The following is a 20696-nucleotide window of genomic DNA, read 5'->3' as shown; positions in this document are numbered from 1 at the left end:
GAAATACAGTAAACAAACGTTTGTGTTTCCTTTGGTGTGGATCTTCTCTGTTTATTGTTAGAATGTGCTGCACCTTCTGACAGAGAACTCATTCTCTACTTTCCTGGCGTTCTTGAACTGCAACCATAATCCACGTTTATCACAGCTAAGCCCATACCGAGCGAGTTGGCCCAATTTGAATCTGTGCTCCATGTCTTACCGCATTCCTTGCCTCTAAGACAAGTTACAGTTTAGCTTTCATTAAGGAAGCAAACCACAATTCATTTTTCATTTCACATATTTTCAATCTGCTTGTTTGTTCATTTTATAAAACTATCAAAACATGACTATTCACGTCTTGCAGAATGTCCACTGTGTCTTGCAACGTCAGTGAAAACACAACCCGCATTCGTATTTAAATTAGCCTCATTCAGTTTTGTCATCTGGCGACTGGAATAGCAAAACAACTCAGACGCAGCTCAGCATAAAATTAGGTGTATTTTATGACGGTAACGCAATTCAGTAAGCTGTTCCTCAACGGAACAATGAAACATATTTTTCCTTACTGCAACATTAACGCCGTGTCTTGAAAGTTGTATAAACCACTTTACAAAATTGTGTTCAACAAAACATCACTGTATCCCTTGGAGTCTGAATCACAACAGAGAGGTATTGTCTTCTGAGTAGCATTCATAATTCGACTGCCGTCGTAATACATGGTGAAAGTTATGTTACTGATTCTGCTTTCAAACGAGAGGCGATTTAGAACTGGACGTTTACAGGAGACAACGTGCGCCATAGCTGTTGGGACCTGCGATCTTTTGGCTCATCTGTCTTCTGATTGGTGAAGTGTGGTGCTTCACGATTTTATATGTTTCATCTCAGAATAATACTTGCATATAACGTCTTCAACTATTTCTTCTGTGTAGTCCAATCTCTCTCACCCAGCCGGCCGCTGTGGGCGAGCGGTTCTAGGCGCTTCAGTCCGGAACCGAGCTGCTGCTACGGTCGTAGGTTCGAATCCTGTCACAGGCATGGCTGTGTGTGATGTCGTTAGGTTAGTTAGGTTTAAGTAGTTCTAAGTCTAGGGGGATGATGACCTCAGATGTTAAGTCACATAGTACTTAGAGCCATTTGAACCATCTCTCAGCCAGCATATTTTCTGCTGTCCATGGCTGCCTATAGCACTGTCGAAGGTGCTCTTTATTGTTTTACTACATGTCCTATCACCCTGTTCCTTCTAGGTTGTGCTATTAACATATTTCTATCCCCGTGAATTCAGCGGATGACCTCCTCATTTCTTTTGTTATCAGTCCACTCAGATTTCAGCAACCTTGTGCACCATCACATCTCAGTAGATTCGATTCTCTTGACTTCCAGTTTCCCCACAGTGAATCAGTAATTTCCGGACAATGCTGTACTTCAGGCGTACATTCTAAGAAGTTTCTTTCTGAAATAGTGGCCTGCGATTGGCAATCAGACTTATTTCTGCGAGGGATGCTCCCATTGGCTGCCTTTTCCGTGCCTTACGCCTTTCTTGCTTCATCTGTTCCGCGTTATTCTGCGACAAAGGTAGAAGAATTGTTTCCCTTATTCCTTTACGTCTCACCAACTTCGACGTTCAGCTTCATTTCTACTCCCACTACTCAATGCTTCTGCATTTCTTTGGTTTGCTCTTAACACTTTCAGAGCCTCTAGCTACAACTGTGTGCATTAATATTTGCTGTGTATTAACTGCAGCAGAAATATTTTTCCCCAATGGAAACCTCACGCACATATTTGTGAATGTTCTTCCTTTCACCAGGCACGACGGTTGCCACCTGTTGGGCATAACTATAAAAATATCAACAAATGAATGTAGCAGTACGCAGCAGCTTGTGGACCGCAGAATACACTGAAGTGATTTATTAGTTTTACTCCACAGTGTAACTCGATGTTATTATTGACATTTCTCATGGTAATTATTGAATAGTCAGTTCATTTGTTACAACAGTGAATATTTTCAAACTAATTGTTGTAGTCCATAAAAAGAAGTGAAATGTACCAAGCATGTTTTGAAAACGAGTACATATATGTCTATAAATCTTGGATCTAAAATCATAATAAATCACCTAAGAGCATTAGAGTATAAAGAAAAATTTTTCTTCCTCCAGAAAAAAATTCAGGTGTGAAAGAGTTAATGTTCATCCCTCAGTAGACAGTCCTTACCATTTAGCAGCCCCTGTAAGCCTTCTTCACTTTGACAGGTGACAGCGACCTCGTCTTATAACTGATATCCGCCCGCCATAAATTTTAATCTCACTCCCGATTTCTTTTTCTTTTTAGTTTCCTACACCCTCACCTTACGCCCTTTTTAATTCAGCAATGCGCAGCTGGTCTTACATTCTTATTAATCCTCTTTACTTCTTGTAAATATTGCCTATTGTCTGAGTTTTCCTATGGGGCATTTTTGTTTCTCTCAGGATTTCAAACGTCGAGCGTTTTTTCTGGGTCTACAGATATTTATAATGTTTCGATTTATCTGTGAGTGTTGTTTTCGTTAGAGAGCACAGTTTACACGAAAATATTTCACATGTGAGATGTAAACTGTCATTGTGTTTCGCATAGTATACGACAAAAGTCATACTTAAGTGTCAACTTCATCCACTTACCGAACTTCACATGCGAACGTCGCCAATTACTTCGGAGATTTCCAAAGTGCGTTTGTTACTCCTCTAAACTACACAAATCAGTAGATTCTGACTCGATAAATGCTTCTGGGAGATTAATTTGCGGTGCCGGCGGGTAAGACAGACAGAACACATTTTACGAACCATTACTTTGTGTTGGGAACAGAGTACGTTCAAATGCCTCGTCACGATATTAGCTGAAAAAAAACTTACTTTACTGTTCATTGCCATGTAGGAAAGTGGTCTTCACATGGCAGAAAAACATTGCCATGGAAATAAAATGTTGTGATTAATTAATTATAACTGTATTACTTAACAAATGATGCTTCATTCCCTGTGTGCAGTACAGATTTATTTTTTGCGTGTCATAATTTACGACACATCCAGTTACCTGTAATTACCACGTTGTGTCTTACTTCGTGTCAAACGAGAGCAAAACCACCACGCAGTTGTGAAATAAATACGTGATACTGTTTCGACTAATTCGCACCAGCTACGATCGTTCTGTCTTTGTAGGCAGCCCGCTTACTGATTTACTACACCAATAAGATGTACTTACTACTGACAAATTTTAAATTGCATTGATGGGCTGCATGTAAGAGTAAGACAGCAAGAGACAGCGTCAAATGGCACTCTTGCTTTAGTTTTGTGAGACCTCTGATGAACCAGCAAGCGGCAGACACCAGCACTGAACACCTTAATCAATCATAGCTTAAATATGTATTTACTTTGTCTCTATCATCAAAAACTTTTAAAAAGCTTAAATGAGTATTGTCTTTTACGGAAAATTTAACAATAAAATTATCTACTGTCTTTATAGCGTCTGTGCAATGTCAAAGTAAATTTCGGGGTCACAGTTTCATCATCAGCGTGCCTGTGTGTAAAAACTTTCATTGTTATCTCTACAAATTTTGTTTGATTTCTTTTCTGTATTACATTCAAGTGAATGAACTCTAAACATAAAGGGAAACACAATACAGTACACAGTATTCAATGAATTTGTCACTCGTTCCGTCCAAAATTCTGTACCGCAGCTGGACGGTGTTCGTACAACTTCCTTCCGTTTCTAGAATTAGCAGGTGGTCCTAGCGGGTTACAGGCTTTGCTTCAGATAACGTCTTGTGGTAACTGTTTTCTCTTTCCAGCACACTTGCGTTTAAGACAATATTCCATCTGAGAGCAACAGGGTTCTCTAAGACTTGCTACGTCGGGTCGAATGAATAAGTGAGTAATCCTGAATATTTTCGTTGTAAAAGTGGGGCATGAAGAAATTTTTATGGGCGTAAACTAAGTAGAATTTCTAAAAAGCATTTTTCAGTCCACTACAAAGGAAAATTAAATGTGTATTATTTTTGTTTATGATTTTTAAACGAGGAAAGTTGCAAGATAATGAGAAAACTGATGATCATAGACCAATATTAAATAAAAAAATGAATCCCTAATAATGACGGCTTCATCGAAGTAAGCGTGTTGTAATTGCCGTCAACTTCCCATTAACGCATATCTTATCCAATAAGGAACAATGAGAGTCGAATAAAGAGAAGGATAATTAGGAAGAAAAGAATGTTAAGAGTTTTACGTCCGTCGATAACAAGAACATAATAGGCGTGTCACTAACTTTGTTTTAGAATAGATGAAATGAGGAATGGGCTATGAGGCATTTGGCTTCACTATGGAGAAGCAACGTAGGGAAGTAGCGAAGTTGCGCCTGACTTAAACCGTGGTAAACGGATTGGGGATGAAGTCCCACGCCCAGTAATAGTATGCAGGTGTGAAACATCGGTTATCGTATGCTGTTGGATCATAAGTAATGGCATTTTTTATACTCACAATACAACTACATATTTTCGACGTGGTTATGTTTTTGATTATTTTGAGCACTTCAATATTTCGGTTGAGTTCGTCTCGCAAAAAACACATTTGAGGATGAAGTAATATAGTTTCGGAATTGATCATGGGATGTAAACGTTATCAATAAAATATCTGAATGGATTATCCAGGAACAGAATGTTAACATCAAATAAGTTTATGGCTTCTGCAAAGCTTACTTAAAAATATTAGGTATCAACACAAATGGCTCTAAGCACTATGGGACTTAACATCTGACGTCATCAGTCCCCTACACTTAGAACTACTTAAACCTAACTAACCTAAGGGCATCCCACACATCCATGCCCGAGGCAGGATTCGAACCTGCGACCGCAGCAGCCGCGTGGTTCCGGACTGAAGCGCCTAGAACCACTCGGCCACTACAGCCGCCGTAACAAGACATGGGCCATAGTTTCTACCTAATTTATGGGCCATAACCATAGATTAGTCCAGGGCAGGAAATGACTGAGGCAGCACCAAACCATTTCCCAAGACTGATGAGTTAAAACAGTTAAGACAAAAAAATGCCCTCAGACCTTCGCTACGCGAATTAACTGTTTTGACCGCTTTTAATGTAATTCTTACACTGACGGCCAAGATCAAGTGCTAAGTGGAAAACGTGAAATGTTTAAAAGTAGGTGGCTTGGGTTAATTATTCTGTAATCGTGAATTTGAAATAGTACAAGTGCGCATATCTTGTTCACACTGTTGCGTCACACTTAAAGATTACAAAAATAAGCAAGTTATATACAAGCGCTACAATATTAGTTATCTCAATTAGATAGCCATAATGGCTGTTAAAATACAATATCATTGGTCTGAGAGAAGTGAACGAGTACAATGCAATGTGTGTATTTGATGTATTTGATTGCACTTACTGTTCTCCAAAATGATAATTTACGTAATTATACATATTCGTAAAGTTAGAGGCTCGGAAGAGAACAGATAACGAACGAAATGACTAGAGAACGTAGCAAAACAAAAAAGGAAAGATATCCCCAGAGTTATCAATATTCCAAACACTATAGCAAATCGCTCTTTAACAAAAAGAAAATATTAATTTTCAAAGTAAAGTAAGTCACTAAAGAAAATTGCGTCTCTACAACTTCTCAAAACGAAATTTAAAAAGCTTTGGGAAAGTTCAAAAACTAAATGTTGTTAAAACTTTCTTTCCTTATATATATGTACTGATTTCGCTTTTCTCGGATTGGGGGACAATAATCAATTAAGCCCCTGAGTATGATTGGCGACTCTATGGCGTGTCGTGTCCACCACGACCAAATAGTGGATAGAATTGGAAGGAAAATCAGCATTGGCCTTGTTTTGTCGTTTTATTGTCAGCAAAATCGATTTTCGGTCACTTAGTGACCATCCTCAGTGCTGTAATATACAATTAAAATTGGTAGGCACTGGTATCAAGCTATAACCACAAGCTTAGAGAGATCACATAAGTCCTTCAAATTCTACCCTGAGTATGATATATTGATACAGATATTTTCAGTGAACAAGCCTTTGTGAATCATATATCCTACTGAATATTTGTGATACCAGAACATTTTTGTAGAGAAAAATGCAGAAAGCCGATTTCGAGAAGAAAAAGTGACCATTTTAATGCCTCAACCAAGGGGGCTGTGTAGAGACACAATATCCTTTTGTGACATATTTTCACATGGACAGTTAATATATTCTTTTATGACAAAAAGGAATCTGCGTAGTGTGTAAGCATAGAATGCTGATAACTCAGGAAGTGTCTTCTTTTGTCTTGCTATATTCGTTATCTTTTCTCCTCCTAGCCTTAAACGGTACGGGTGCGTGTAATTGTGTAAGTTAAAGTTTGGAGAATAATAAATATGATCAGATACACTATATTGTGTTTATTTACGTTCCTCACACTAGTGATACATATGTATTTTGACAGCCCATACTTTGGAAGAGTCGGTGAGTTTGTTTCATAATCAGAATTAGCCAGCTTGGAGGCGATCCATTCAGCCGCTATTATGGCTGTCTCATCGAGGTAGCTATCAACTGTATTATGTAGATCCTGCTTACTCTTGTAATCATGAAGTCCGATGCAACAGTGCTAATAAAATTAGCACACTTGAAGTGCCTGAAATTCACGGTGTCAGAGTAATTAACCAAGCCAGCTGCTTCTCAAACACAGTACTTTGTGTTTTTCATTTAACTCTTGATCTGGGCTATCACATCACACACTGTGGCATCTTGCTCGCTAGAAAGACAGCCATTCGGCTTAATCGGTGTAGATAGTATTTGATAAACCTAAATCTGGATGGCAAGGGTAGGATACGAACAATGATGTTACTGGTTGCGTGTCCAGTGTGTCATTAGACCAACTCGTTTGATTTCTTTGATGTAATTTCTACTCCGCCTACATCTACATCTACATGGTTACTCTGTAAATCACACTTAAATGCTTGGCAGATGGTTCGTCAAACACCTTCAGTATACTTCTCTATTATTCCAATCCCGAAAAACGAGCGGGAAAAACGAACACCTAATCTTTCCATTGGGGTCTGATTTCACATACTTTATTATGATGATCGTTTCTCTCTATGTAGGTCGGCGACAACAGAATATTTTCGCATTCGGGGGAGAAAGTTGGTTACTGAAATTTTGTGAGAAGATTCCGCTGCAACGAAAAACGCCTTTTTTAACGATGTCCACCCCAAATCCTTTATCACCACAGTGTCACTCTCTCTCTCTCCTATTTTACGATTACAAAACGTGCTGCCCTTCTTTGAACTTGCTCGGAGTACTCCATCACCCATGTCCGGGAAGGATCTCACATTGCGCCGCAATTTTCTAAAAGAGAACGGACAAGCGCAGAGTAGGCAGTCTCTTTAGTATATCTGCATCATTTTCTAAGTGTTCCGCCAATAAAACACATTATTTAGGTTCTCTTCCGGACAGCATTTTCTATGTGTTCTTCCAGTTAGTTCGTAACTGTAATTCCTTGGTGTGTAGTTGAGTTTACAGCCTTTGATATGGTTGATTTACAGCGTAACCGATATTTAACGGATTCCTTTTAGCAGTCGTGTGGATGACCTTACATTTTTCATCACTTAAGGTTAATTGCCAATTTTTGCACCATATAGATATCTTTTCTAAATTCTTTTCCAATTTGTTTTGATCTTCTGACGACTTTACAAAACGATAAACGACAGTATCATCTACAGACAACCTAAGAGACCTGCGCAGATTGTCTCCTAAATCTTTTATTTAGAGAAGGAACAGCAGAGGGCTCATAACAATACTTTGGAGAAAGCCAGAAATCTCTCTTGTTTTACTGTTTTTGCTACGAACTGTGACTTCTCTCAAGGAAATTACGAATCCTGTCGCATAACTCAGACGATAATTAATAAGCACACAATTTTGATTACAAGCCGCTTGTGAGGAAAGGTATCAAATGGCTTCTGGAAATCTAGAAATACGGGTTCAACATGAAAGCCCTTGTCGATAGGACTCAACACTTAACGTGAGTAAAGAGCTAGCTTTGTTTGACAAAAACGACGTTTTCTAAATCCGTGTTTACGATTTGTCAATAGACCGTTCTCTTCGAGGTATTTCATAAGGAACACAATAATTCCAAAATGCTGCTGCCTATCGACGTTAATGCTATGGGCTTGTATTTTCGTGCATTATTCCTCCTTGAATATTGTTGTGACATGTGCAACTTTCCAGTCTTTGAGTAGGTATTTTCCGTCGAGCGAACGGTTGTATATGATTATTAAATATTGAGCTGTTGCATCAGTATACTCTGAAAGAAACAGTCTGGACCAGATGATCTGCGTTTATTAAGTGCTTCAAGTTGCTATTCCTAAGATATCTACTTCTAACATACTCATGTTGGCAACTGTCGTTCATTCTGATTCTGGAATATTTACTTCGACTTCTTTGGTCAAGGAAGTCTGTGTTTAGTAAATCTGCTTTATCAGCACCGTCGTCGACAGTACTTCCATTTGTATCGCGCAGAGAAGACATTGATTGTGTCTTACCGCTGAAATACTTCACGTAGCGCCAGGATCTCTCTGGATTTCTTGCCACGTTTCGAGACAAACTTTCGTTGCAGAAACTGTTATAAGCATCTCGCATTGAAGTTCGCTACTGTAAAAGATCGTCAATCTCGGGGATTTTGCGTTCCTTTCACTTTGGCATGCTTTTTTCGTTATTTCTGAAACAGTGTTCTGATCTGCTTTTTTTATACCATGGGGGATCAGCTCCATCGTTAAATTAACAATTTGTTGTCGACACTATTTTTTTGAATTCAAGCCACATCTGGTCTACACTTACACTGTTAATTTGGAAGCAGTGGAGAGTGTTTCTCATGGTGGCGCCAAGCGAATTTTTATCTGCGTTTTTGAATAGATATATTTTTCGTTTATTTTTGGTGGATTTGGGAGTTACGGTATACAGTGACGGTACGACAACCCTGTTTTCACTAATACCTGTATCAGCTATTCGAGTGGGCTTATGAACTAACTGCTAGAAATAATTTTCAGAGAACGCGTTCTGGACAATTTCAGGTAAGGTTTTTTGCCTACTTCCGGACATAAACATGCATTTCCGCCAACATATCGAGGGTAAATTGAAATCACTACCATCTATGAGTCAGGTGCAAGTTTTAAATTAGACTCAAGTTTTCTTTGAACCTTTCAGCAATTGTATCTTTTGAGTCGGAAGGTCGGTAAAACTATGCAATTATTATTTTTTCCTGTTGCCAAGAATGTCCTCTACTCATACTAAATTTCGCTACAAGATAAACTACTTCTAATAGCAACAATACGCCACCGCCAACTGTATTTAGCATATCCTTTCTGAACACCGCTAGGTCCTTCGCAAAAAATTCGGCTGAACTTATCTCCGGCTTATTCAGCTTTCGTGCCTTTTATTAGCACTTGGAGCTCTGATAATTTCCCAACGTAGCTACGACAGTTTACAACTGTTGTAACGATGGTTCCTGTGCCTACGTTTGTTCGACCTGCACCCTTTGTGACTGAAGTCCTTTTTGAGTTTCCGGGACACCCTCTAACCTAAGAAATCTCCCGTCAACGCCACTTAGCCCCTGCTACCGGTGTAGCCGCCTCCTGCGTGTAATGAATTCCTAACCTATTTAGCGGAATCCGAAACCCCACCACCCTATGGCACATGTAGAGTAATCTGCAGCCTACACGCTCGCAGAACCATCTGAACCTCTGATTCAGGTCCTCCACTCGCTTCTCTACTAGCGGTCCGCACTCGGTCCTGTAGACTATGATGCAAATGGTAAGCTCTGCTTTCATCTCGCAAGCAAGACTAGCAGCATTCACCACTTCAGATTGCCGCTCGAAACCAGAGAGAATCTCTTCCAGTTCAAAGTGGCACCCATCAGTGGTAACGACGTGAGACAACACCTGCAGTGGGCTGCACTTCGTGATTTTCATACCATGCGTAAAGGACCCATTCCACGTCTGGAATGCCTCCACGCGGTATGCACTCAGAGTGCACAGTGACTTTCTTCCGCTCCTCGGCAGTCATTACCTTAAGGGACCACGTAACGTCCCCAGCATTGGAGCTCACAACTATCAATAATCCCACCCTCTGTGCCTAGCTTAGAAAACTATCATTTGTGCCGTGGAAGTTTTCATAATGACCGGTCGTCTGAAAACAGTGGTGGTTCTTTAGTAACTGTCCTGCTGCCACTGAACAGATCGAACATAAAGGTGAAAAGAAACATTTCTGGCGCAGGATGGAGAGGTTAGATGTTATTATTGAAATCGATAATGCGTAATTTCTGAAAATATAAAAAAAAGAAAAAATGCAGAACGCAACATATTTCTCTGCGCAGTCCATGTGTTACGAAGAATCTTTTTCATTTCCGTTCACTGACAGTAAAAAAAGTTTTGAACTTAAAGTTGATGGTCAGTCTTAAACGAAAGACATGTCTGTACACAGTCAGCTGCTGTACAAACTTTACTGAAACGTGCCACTAGCTTCAAAATGCGGAACATCCTATGACACTCAAGAGAAAGTTGATTCAGAGTCTTGCTTTCTGATGCACTAAAACATAGTAAGCCCAGTATTGACGTGAACAGGCAAATATCAGCGTTAAGGCAATGAAACTTAATACATCTGAATACAAGATGGTAATACGACATTTTGTTGCGGATCAGAGTGATCACATGTACTGAAACTAGCAGCATATGTCAGTAACTTTTACGCAGCTGACGGTGTATATAAACATGTGCTTCATTAACAATGTTACTGTTGTGACGCGTAACCTTACAAAAATATATAACAGTCAATCAACCAAAATTATGAAATAATAAAGGAGTGCGAGGTCTGGCATCAAAATGAACAAAAAATTAAGTAGAAGGAGCTAATACATTTTATTGTACAGGTACCGCAATTACATAAAAGAACAGCCGCAGCATGGATATTGGAAAAAAATGTGCAACTGCAAGAAACGTTTTCAATTAAATGAGGCAATTATGATCAAATAGGAGGAGAAATAGTTTTTCCACACGTTCGTCTAAAGTGTGCTACTGCTTGGCCGTCGAAGCTCGACTCTGCAGAGGAAAGGCAGAGAGCGGTTAGGAGTGATAGACAGGACGGAAAAAGTCAATGGAAATGTTTAGAAATAATTCACTCAGCATAGAAACTTCATATCAATCATCCAAAAAGGGAAAACATAACTTAAAGTTATTTATACAGTATAATTATGTTAACAAGCGTGTTAGAAGGAAAAATTTTGGGAAGGAAAATCTAGGTGTGGTTCAAATGATTCTGAGCACTATGGGACTTAACATCTGAGGTCATCAGTCCCATAGAACTTAGAACTAATTAAACCTAACCAACCTAAGGACATCACACACATCCATGCCCGAGGCATGATTCGAACCGGAGACCGTAGCAGTCACGCGGTTCCGGACTGAAGCGCCTAGGACCGCTCGGCCACCGCGGCCGGCCAAGGTGTAGCCATGAAAGAAAATAGCAAGATATCTGTTGCAGGTAAGAAAGAGTGAAAATTATTGATGTAGTCTACTTTCTCCGTCCCTCGCCAACTTTAGCTTTGGGTTCTACGCCTGTAGTTCATTCCTCTGATAACACTGTGATATGTATGTTCTCGGCATGCCTCTCAACCTTTTTACCACAGTTTTTCATTCTGAAATGTTTTTTGTGAACGTGTTCAGTCGAATTAGGTGTCCAATTAATTTAGTTTTCAATCTCTCGATCCCGTCCATCAATATTCCTTTCCTTGTAATACCTTTTGATGTTTGTTTATTAAATTTTCTTTCATTCTAGGTAATTAATGTGGCTCTTCTCCTTAATCACATTTCTATTACTTCCAGCTTTTTTTTTAATTTCTTGTTTTAAATCCTCCAAATAAATGTGCTGATGGATTTCTTTGATGTCGCTGTATTAAGGTGGTTGTTTGTTAATACATTAAACTCGTTTCTGATGGTTTGTTCATCATTACGTTTCTTGTTTTAATTTAGTTGCCGGCCAGGGCGGCCGAGCGGTTCTGAGCGCTACAGTCTGGAACCGCGCGTCCGCTACGGACGCAGGTTCGTATCCTGCCTCGGGCGTGGATGTGTGTGATGTCCTTAGGTTAGTTAGGTTTAAGTAGTTCTACGTTCTAGGGGACTGATGACCTCAGAAGTTAAGTCCCGTTGTGTTCAGAGCCATTTGAACCATTTAATATTAGTTATAATGAAGTTCAAAAAGAGTGCAAAAGCCAAGGCGGATCCAACGTATTAAGGAATGTAGAGCACATAATACGTTCTGTAGCCTCAATGAACAGAAGGGAAAAATATAATTAGGACGCCAAGAAATGGACAGCACAAAATAGACAAGATTGATTGCAGTGACAGGGCACAGCATTTAAAATATGATGATAATGGTGATGATTACTGGACAAAAGCAGTAATCACACCAATCTTTAAACATCGAAACAGAAAAGATTGTAACAACTACAGAGGTATCTCTATAATCAGCGTTGTGAGTAACATCTTCTCAGGTATTGTTGAAAGGAAAGTGCGAGTATTAGTGGAGGACCAATTGGATGAAAACCAGTGTGGATTTAGGCCTCTTAGAGGTTGTCAGGACCAGATCTTTAGCTTACGGCAAATAATGGAGAAGTGTTATGAGTGGAACGGGGAATTGTATCTATGCTTTATAGATCTAGAAAAGGCATATGACCGTGTTCCTAGGAGGAAGTTATTGTCTGTACTACGAGATTATGGAATAGGAGGCAAACTTTTGCAAGCAATTAAAGGTCTTTACACGGATAGTCAGGTAGCAGTTAGAGTTTACGGTAAATTGAGTTCATGTTTCAGAGTAGTTTCAGGGGTAAGACAAGGCTGCAACCTGTCTCCACTGTTGTTCATATTATTTATGGATCATATGTTGAAAACAATAGACTGGCTGGGTGAGATTAAGATGTGTGAACACAAAATAAGCAGTCTTGCATATGCGGATGACTTAGTTGTGATGGCAGATTCGATTGAAAGTTTGCAAAGTAATATTTCAGAGCTAGATCAGAAATGTAAGGACTATGGTATGAAGATTAGCATCTCCAAAACGAAAGTAATGTGAGTGGGAAGGAACTATAAACGGATTGAGTGCCAAATAGGAGGAACAAACTTAGAACAGGTGGACGGTTTCAAGTACTTAGGATGCATATTCTCACAGGAGGGCAACATAGTGAAAGAACTGGAAGCGAGGTGTAGCAAAGCTAATGCAGTGAGCGCTCAGCCACGATCTACTCTCTTCTGCAAGAAGGAAGTCAGTACCAAGACTAAGTTATCTGTGCACCGTTCAATCTTTCGACCAACTTTGTTGTATGGGAGCGAAAGCTGGGTGGATTCAGGTTACCTTATCAACAAGGTTGAGGTTACGGATATGAAAGTAGCTAGGATGATTGCAGGTACTAGTAGATGGGAACAATGGCAGGAGGGTGTCCACAATGAGGAAACCAAAGAAAAACTGGGAATGAACTCTATAGATGTAGCAGTCAGGGCAAACAGGCTTAGATGGTGGGGTCATGTTACACGCATGGGAGAAGCAAGATTACCCAAGAGACGCATGGGTTCAGCAGTAGAGGGTAGGAGGAGTCGGGGCAGACCAAGGAGAAGGTACCTGGATTCGGTTAAGAATGGTTTTGAAGTAATAGGCTTAACATCAGAGGAGGCACCAATGTTAGCACTGAATAGGGGATCGTGGAGGAATTTTATAAGGGGGGTATGATCCAGACTGAGTGCTGAAAGGCGTAATCAGTCTTAAATGATGATGATGATGATGATGACGCAAGTAACACGGTTTTGTTGTAGTTTATCCCCCCTGCAGTTAAAATTCGTACAACAGTGATTATAATTCTTATGGGAACTGTATCGGGTCATTCTAAAAGTTAAATATAGCCTGTAAAACCGTCGTTTATGGCCCGATGCAACACCAGAACAATTTTAGTCTTCTTGAAGCCGGCCCCGGCAGGCTACTCAGTCATTGTATTATAATGTTGCCATAGATATTTTCAATTATCTTGTACTGAACAGTGAGTAACCTTGAGGCGAAATTTTCTTGTTAAAACCTTTCACGCTTTGGTTGTCGAGTCCGCGTGCCCGTGCCACGTGGATTACCCACACGCACAGTTAATAAACGCACAGCTTCTGAACACTTCAGTTTCCAACAGACTGCAGGCTATAGTGTCAACAGTGAGACTGTTTGGTAATTAATTACTTCACTCCTAATACGGAAAGGACAGAGAGAGGAATGGAAAGTTCACGCCGCCGACTGTCGCTCGCGTGTCGGTGTGACGAGTGTCGGCCACAACCCGCCGTGCTGCTCGCGACTCTCGGCGGCCGCACCGCCGCGCCCTTCGCCCTTCGCCCTTCGCTCGTGGACAGGGCCTGCAGCCCACACTCTCTGGAAACCAGCTGCATCCTCTACAAGGACGATACTGGTCACATGTCGCGAATTTCTCCGAGCTGAATCATACCAGCAACAACTTCGTTATTACATTTTTTAACACTATTCAGACTGGTTGGAGACGACCCGTAATGTACAGGGTGTTTCAAAAATGACCGGTATATTTGAAACGGCAATAAAAACTAAACGAGCAGTGATAGAAATACACCGTTTGTTGCAATATGCTTGGGACAACAGTACATTTTCAGGCGGACAAACTTTCGAAATTACAGTAGTTACAATTTTCAACAACAGATGGCGCTGCAAGTGATGTGAAAGATATAGTAGACAACGCAGTCTGTGGGTGCGCCATTCTGTACGTCGTCTTTCTGCTGTAAGCGTGTGCTGTTCACAACGTGCAAGTGTGCTGTGGACAACATGGTTTATTCCTTAGAACAGAGGATTTTTCTGGTGTTGGAATTCCACCGCCTAGAACACAGTTTTGTTGCAACAAGACGAAGTTTTCAACGGAGGTTTAATGTAACCAAAGGACCGAAAAGCGATGCAATAAAGGATCTGTGTGACAAATTTCAACGGACTGAGAACGTGACGGATGAACGTGCTGGAAAGGTAGGGCGACCGCGTACGGCAACCACAGAGGGCAACGCGCAACTAGTGCAGCAGGTGATCCAACAGCGGCCTCGGGTTTCCGTTCGCCGTGTTGCAGCTGCGGTCCAAATGACGCCAACGTCCACGTATCGTCTCATGCGCCAGAGTTTACACCTCTATCCATACAAAATTCAAACGCGGCAACCCCTCAGCGCCGCTACCATTGCTGCACGAGAGACATTCGCTAACGATATAGTGCACAGGACTGATGACGGTGATATGCATGTGGGCAGCATTTGGTTTACTGACGAAGCTTATTTTTACCTGGACGGCTTCGTCAATAAACAGAACTGGCGCATATGGGGAACCCAAAAGCCCCATGTTGCAGTCCCATCGTCCCTGCATCCTCAAAAAGTACTGGTCTGGGTCGCCATTTCTTCCAAAGGAATCATTGGCCCATTTTTCAGATCCGAAACGATTACTGCATCACGCTATCTGGACATTCTTCGTGAATTTGTGGCGGTACAAACAGCCTTAGACGACACTGCGAACACCTCGTGGTTTATGCAAGATGGTGCCCGGCCACATCGCACGGCCGACGTCTTTAATTTCCTGAATGAATATTTCGATGATCGTGTGATTGCTTTGGGCTATCCGAAACATACAGGAGGTGGCGTGGATTGGCCTCCCTATTCGCCAGACAAGAACCCCTGTGACTTCTTTCTGTGGGGACACTTGAAAGACCAGGTGTACCGCCAGAATCCAGAAACAATTGAACAGCTGAAGCAGTACATCTCATCTGCATGTGAAGCCATTCCGCCAGACACGTTGTCAAAGGTTTCGAGTAATTTCATTCAGAGACTACGCCATATTATTGCTACGCATGGTGGATATGTGGAAAATATCGTACTATAGAGTTTCCCAGACCGCAGCGCCATCTGTTGTTGACAATTGTAACTACTGTAATTTCGAAAGTTTGTCTGCCTGAAAATGTACTGTTGTCCCAAGCATACTGCAACAAACGGTGTATTTCTATCGCTGCTCGTTTAGTTTGTATTGCCGTTTCAAATATACCGCTCATTTTTGAAACACCTTGTATCTCTCTCATGTGCTAACCTCAGAATAATGCTTTCGACCTATGTCCGTATATATTTGTTCGATGTATTGCAATTAAAATGCTCATGTTCATCAGCGCTGGACGTATCCTCACACGGTGAGAGGTTGACACAGTAAGAACACAGGAGCATTCTCTAACATTTTTGCTACTTTATTTGGTTTTTTATTTTTACATCAAGAAAAGCCACATTCACTGCAATCGTAAGGCTATAGAGCCTTTCATGGCTTGACTTCAATTTAATGTTGGTGCGGTATTATATTTAAAGATGATTTTCAAAATGAACAAAGCACTAAACTTTTTTACCGTACATCCACAATTATTTACTGGATGTATTCCAGTCTCTGTCTTTCCCTAGAGTTTTTATCTTTTACAGCTGCCGGCCGGAGTGGCCGTGCGGTTCTAGTCGCTACAGTCTGCAGCCGAGCGACGGCAACGGTCGCAGGTTCGAATCCTGGATGTGTGTGATGTCCTTAGGTTAGTTAGATTTAATTAGTTCTAAGTTCTAAGCGACTGATAACCTCAGAAGTTAAGTCGCATAGTGCTCAGAGCCATTTGAACCATTTTCTTCTACGGCTTCCTCACCTGCCATGCAAATTATTCTTGACTAGCTGAATACCCATTGTTGCCCTGGTATGATTTATTTCAGTTCTATTAGTCCATCTGCCCCTTACCTCTCTCTCTGCCCATCTCCTCTTGTACCTCTCTCTGTCCATCTCCTCCTTCCTCTTACGCTCTGAACTATATATCGTACAAAAATACAATTTTGTAGGTATTTTCAACAGCATATGCGGATACTGTCTGCAAAATGTGTTGCGAATAGGGTTAGTAGTAAAGAAGTAATAAATTGAAACGTCAGCCTGAAGCGAAAACGAACTGACGAAATGTAGTATGTGATAAACTTTTCTCCTTTCATAATTATGTTTCATATCGGTTTGAATTTATGTGTAAAGCCTGTTGCTAGTTGTTGTGTACATAGTTCCGCGTAGTCAGCGTATACACAACTTTCCCACTAGAGAGCGCCCCGCTAAGCACAACAGCGCAGGCGCAGCGCTCGTCCGTCTCTGCACTGCGAGATGGCGCTGCCATAGAGACGGAAGAAATTCTGCTTCCGCTGATCCGCGTATTAATATGTAACGCAGCCAATGAGATTGCTGCTAACGTAGAACCTTTTCTCCTCGCGGATCACACTCTCGCAGTGATACCTGAACGCGCGAGGTATTATAACGAGTGTACAGACCTCCGATTAGTCAGTCTGCATTAGTCTGCACCAGTCTGTTCGAGTTCTACATTTGTCTGTACCAGTCTATAGTCAAGTTTCAGTCTGCGCCTAATAAGATTACCATATCCCTGTAAATAGCCATGAAGATAAATGTATAGACCTTTTTCTCAAGTATCAGAGATATAAGTGAGAATAAGATTAACGTACCAATACCAATTGTCAATTGTAAATATCATCCAGAACCTAGTTAAGTAATTTTTATGCTTGTTATTATTTTTAATAAATGTGTGTGAAAATTAATGAAGTTCTGTTTAAAGTTGGTCACTGTCAATCTGCTACTCAAAGCCTGCAAGTGACATTTCTATCGTCTGACGTAACGGTAGAAGATAAACACGCCACGATAAGACCACGAGACATGTTGCTGACACTCACCTACTTCGTTAGAGCGACAAGTCAAATAATCTGATGGTGTGTGTACTGAGGGTCTTACAGTACGCACACCACACAAGTCACAAAGTGCACTCGTTTTCAAATATTGGGTGAATAAAATCTTGGTATTCGCGCATCGTGAACTACACTCCTTTTTCACCTCCACCTCTGTGGTAGGTGGGAGATTCATAAAATAGCGGCTCTTCCCAGACAATAATTGATATGTGTGCCAAGTTTGGTTGAAATCGCTCCATTGATTTCGTGGAAAATGTGGATCATACACACATACATACATTTTCATAGTACATGTGAATATCTGTTTCTCCATGATCTGATTTTCATGAAATGCAGCCATTACGGTGTCCCTCGCCATGCTGAATTTACCAGTAGTGTGGTAGTTTCGGAGATTGCCGTTTTTAGACAGACAGACATACAAGAAAGTTTTGGTGAAACATTAAATCACAATGTATTTTTCTCCTTGATCCTATTTTTATGAACTGAAGCCTATACCGCGCCTCAAACCATGCTGAAATTACCTGTGAAAACCACATGAAACTTCATCTAATAGTTTTGGAGACTTAAGCCAGAGAGGCTTAATGTTAGTACAGATGTCTTTACACGTGTCGTATCCGCCTGTACTTTCTTTCAAATGTTTTCCAGGTTTTCCTCTACTCGCCGCGTTCATTCTGCGGAGAACCCCCTCATTCCTTACTTCATCAGTCCACTTAATTTTCAACATCCTTCTGTAGCTAGCGTAAAGTCGACACCGTGAACTAGCGGTCTCCAGTGGCGGACACTCACCTGAAGATGGCTGGAAGGTTTCCAGCTCAAATATGTGGCAATAAATCAGTATGATCCGGCTGCAATCCCGAAACCTCATAGAATGCATCTGAAACGCTTCGAAACATTTTTTCCGGTTTTTCTATACGTAACGACTCACTACCTCGCAATGTTGTATTGTAAACGTACATTCTCAGAAAGTTCCTCCCCAAATTAAGGCCGATTTTCGATAGAAGTTGATTTGTTTTGGTCAGAAATTCCCTCTTTGTCTGTGCTAGACTGCTTCTTAAATCTTTCCAGCTTCGTGCTTCGTCCTTTTGCTTCCAAAGTAGCACAATTCCTTAACTTCTCCTACTTCTTGGTCCTCAATTTTAATGTTAAGCTTCTCGCTTATCTCATTTCTCCTTGTCTCAGTTACTTTCATCTTTCTTTTGTTTACTCCCTATCCATATCCAGTGCTCACTGGACTGCTCATTCCATTCAACACGTCCTGCAGTTCCTCCTCAGTTCCGATTAGGATAGATATGTAATCAGAAAATCGTAATATTAATATCCTTTCACCAAGAATTTTAATCTTGCTCCTGAAGATTCGTTTATTTCCTTCATTGCCTCCTAGATATATAGATCGAGAAGTGGGGATGAAAGACTACATCCCCTTCTTATACATTTCCTCATACGTGCATCTTGTTTTTAGTCTTTCATGTTTAGTTGTGCCTGTTCTAATATCTATGTATCTGATCATATCTCTTCTTTTTCAGTACTGCGACTTTCTTAGAAACCTCATCACTGATGTTTGAATTTTATTTTCTATTTTCTTTATTTATTTATTTTTTCCGGTAACCCAGCTCTCGCTTCCGTAGGATAACACCGAAACCGCCGTTACTTTATAGAATTTCATGATGATTTTTTTTTTTTTTTGTACTTCATGGCCTAATGTTCTGCTTGTGGTACCACAGACAGCTTGGAATTTGTGTATTTTAATTTCAATATCAGGATCCAAATCAAAACTTATAGCACAGCCTAAATAAGAGATCTGAGACGCTTGCTCTAAAATTGAACTATCCAAAACAATTTTTGATCTGAGTGGATATATTTCTCGGAATGCCATTATTTTTGTTTTGTTACGAGAAATTTTAAAGTTGTACTTCTTACCATTTTCATTCTTTTGAATAATAACGGTGTCATCAGCAAACAAAAGTGCATTCAGTTATTTCTCATTCGTTATCTTAATTCCTTTGCTTACTTTACATTTTCATTAGCGAATAATGAAGTAAAATAGACATTATAAAGGGTATGTGATAGTCCGCATCCTTGTCTAACGCCTTGGTTAGTAATTATTTCTTCTAATCGATTCCTACCTCTATTTTTTGCAATGCGTGTAGTTTTGCAAAGACTTTCGACTACCTGTATAAGGTGACTGGGATATCCAAGTTCAGACACAATCTTCTGTAGGCCATCACGGATCACACGGTCAAAGGCCTTCTCAAGGTCGATGAAGGCAACATGCGTCTCTATGTTAAATTCTCTGCGTTTCTCTATGATGTTTTTAATTACAAAGCATGAACAACCTGTTCTAAATTGATCTTATTCTTCAGAAATAATGGTTTCTGTAATATTCTGGTTTTTAATGCGGTTATTGATGATCATTGAGGATAGTCTGTAGCGAGTGTTTGAAAGACTTATGCCATGATAGTTTTTACAGCCATTACGTTTCTACTTTTCAAAAAGAGAGATTACTTCCTCTGTATACCAAAGGTCTGGGATACTGGCTAGTTCAAATAGCTCTGAGCACCATGGGACTTAACATCTACAGTCATCAGTCCCCTAGAACTTAGAACTACTTAAACCTAACTAACCTAAGGACATCACACAACACCCAGCCATCACGAGGCAGAGAAAATCCCTGACCCCGCCGGGAATCGAACCCGGGAACCCGGGCGTGGGAAGCGAGAACGCTACCGCACGACCACGAGCTGCGGACGGTCTGGGATATTGCAGTTCGACCAACATTCATTTATTAATTGTAAAAGTCTTTTATCTGTTGGTAACTCTCCATATTTAATTAACTCTGCATTTGTTTCATATATTCCAGTTGCTTTTCTGTTTATCATGCCTTTCAAAGCCT

This window comes from Schistocerca americana, chromosome 8 (assembly GCF_021461395.2).
Source record: "Schistocerca americana isolate TAMUIC-IGC-003095 chromosome 8, iqSchAmer2.1, whole genome shotgun sequence".
Taxonomy (NCBI): Eukaryota; Metazoa; Arthropoda; class Insecta; order Orthoptera; family Acrididae; genus Schistocerca; species Schistocerca americana.
Note: the sequence above shows the minus strand (reverse complement) of the source record.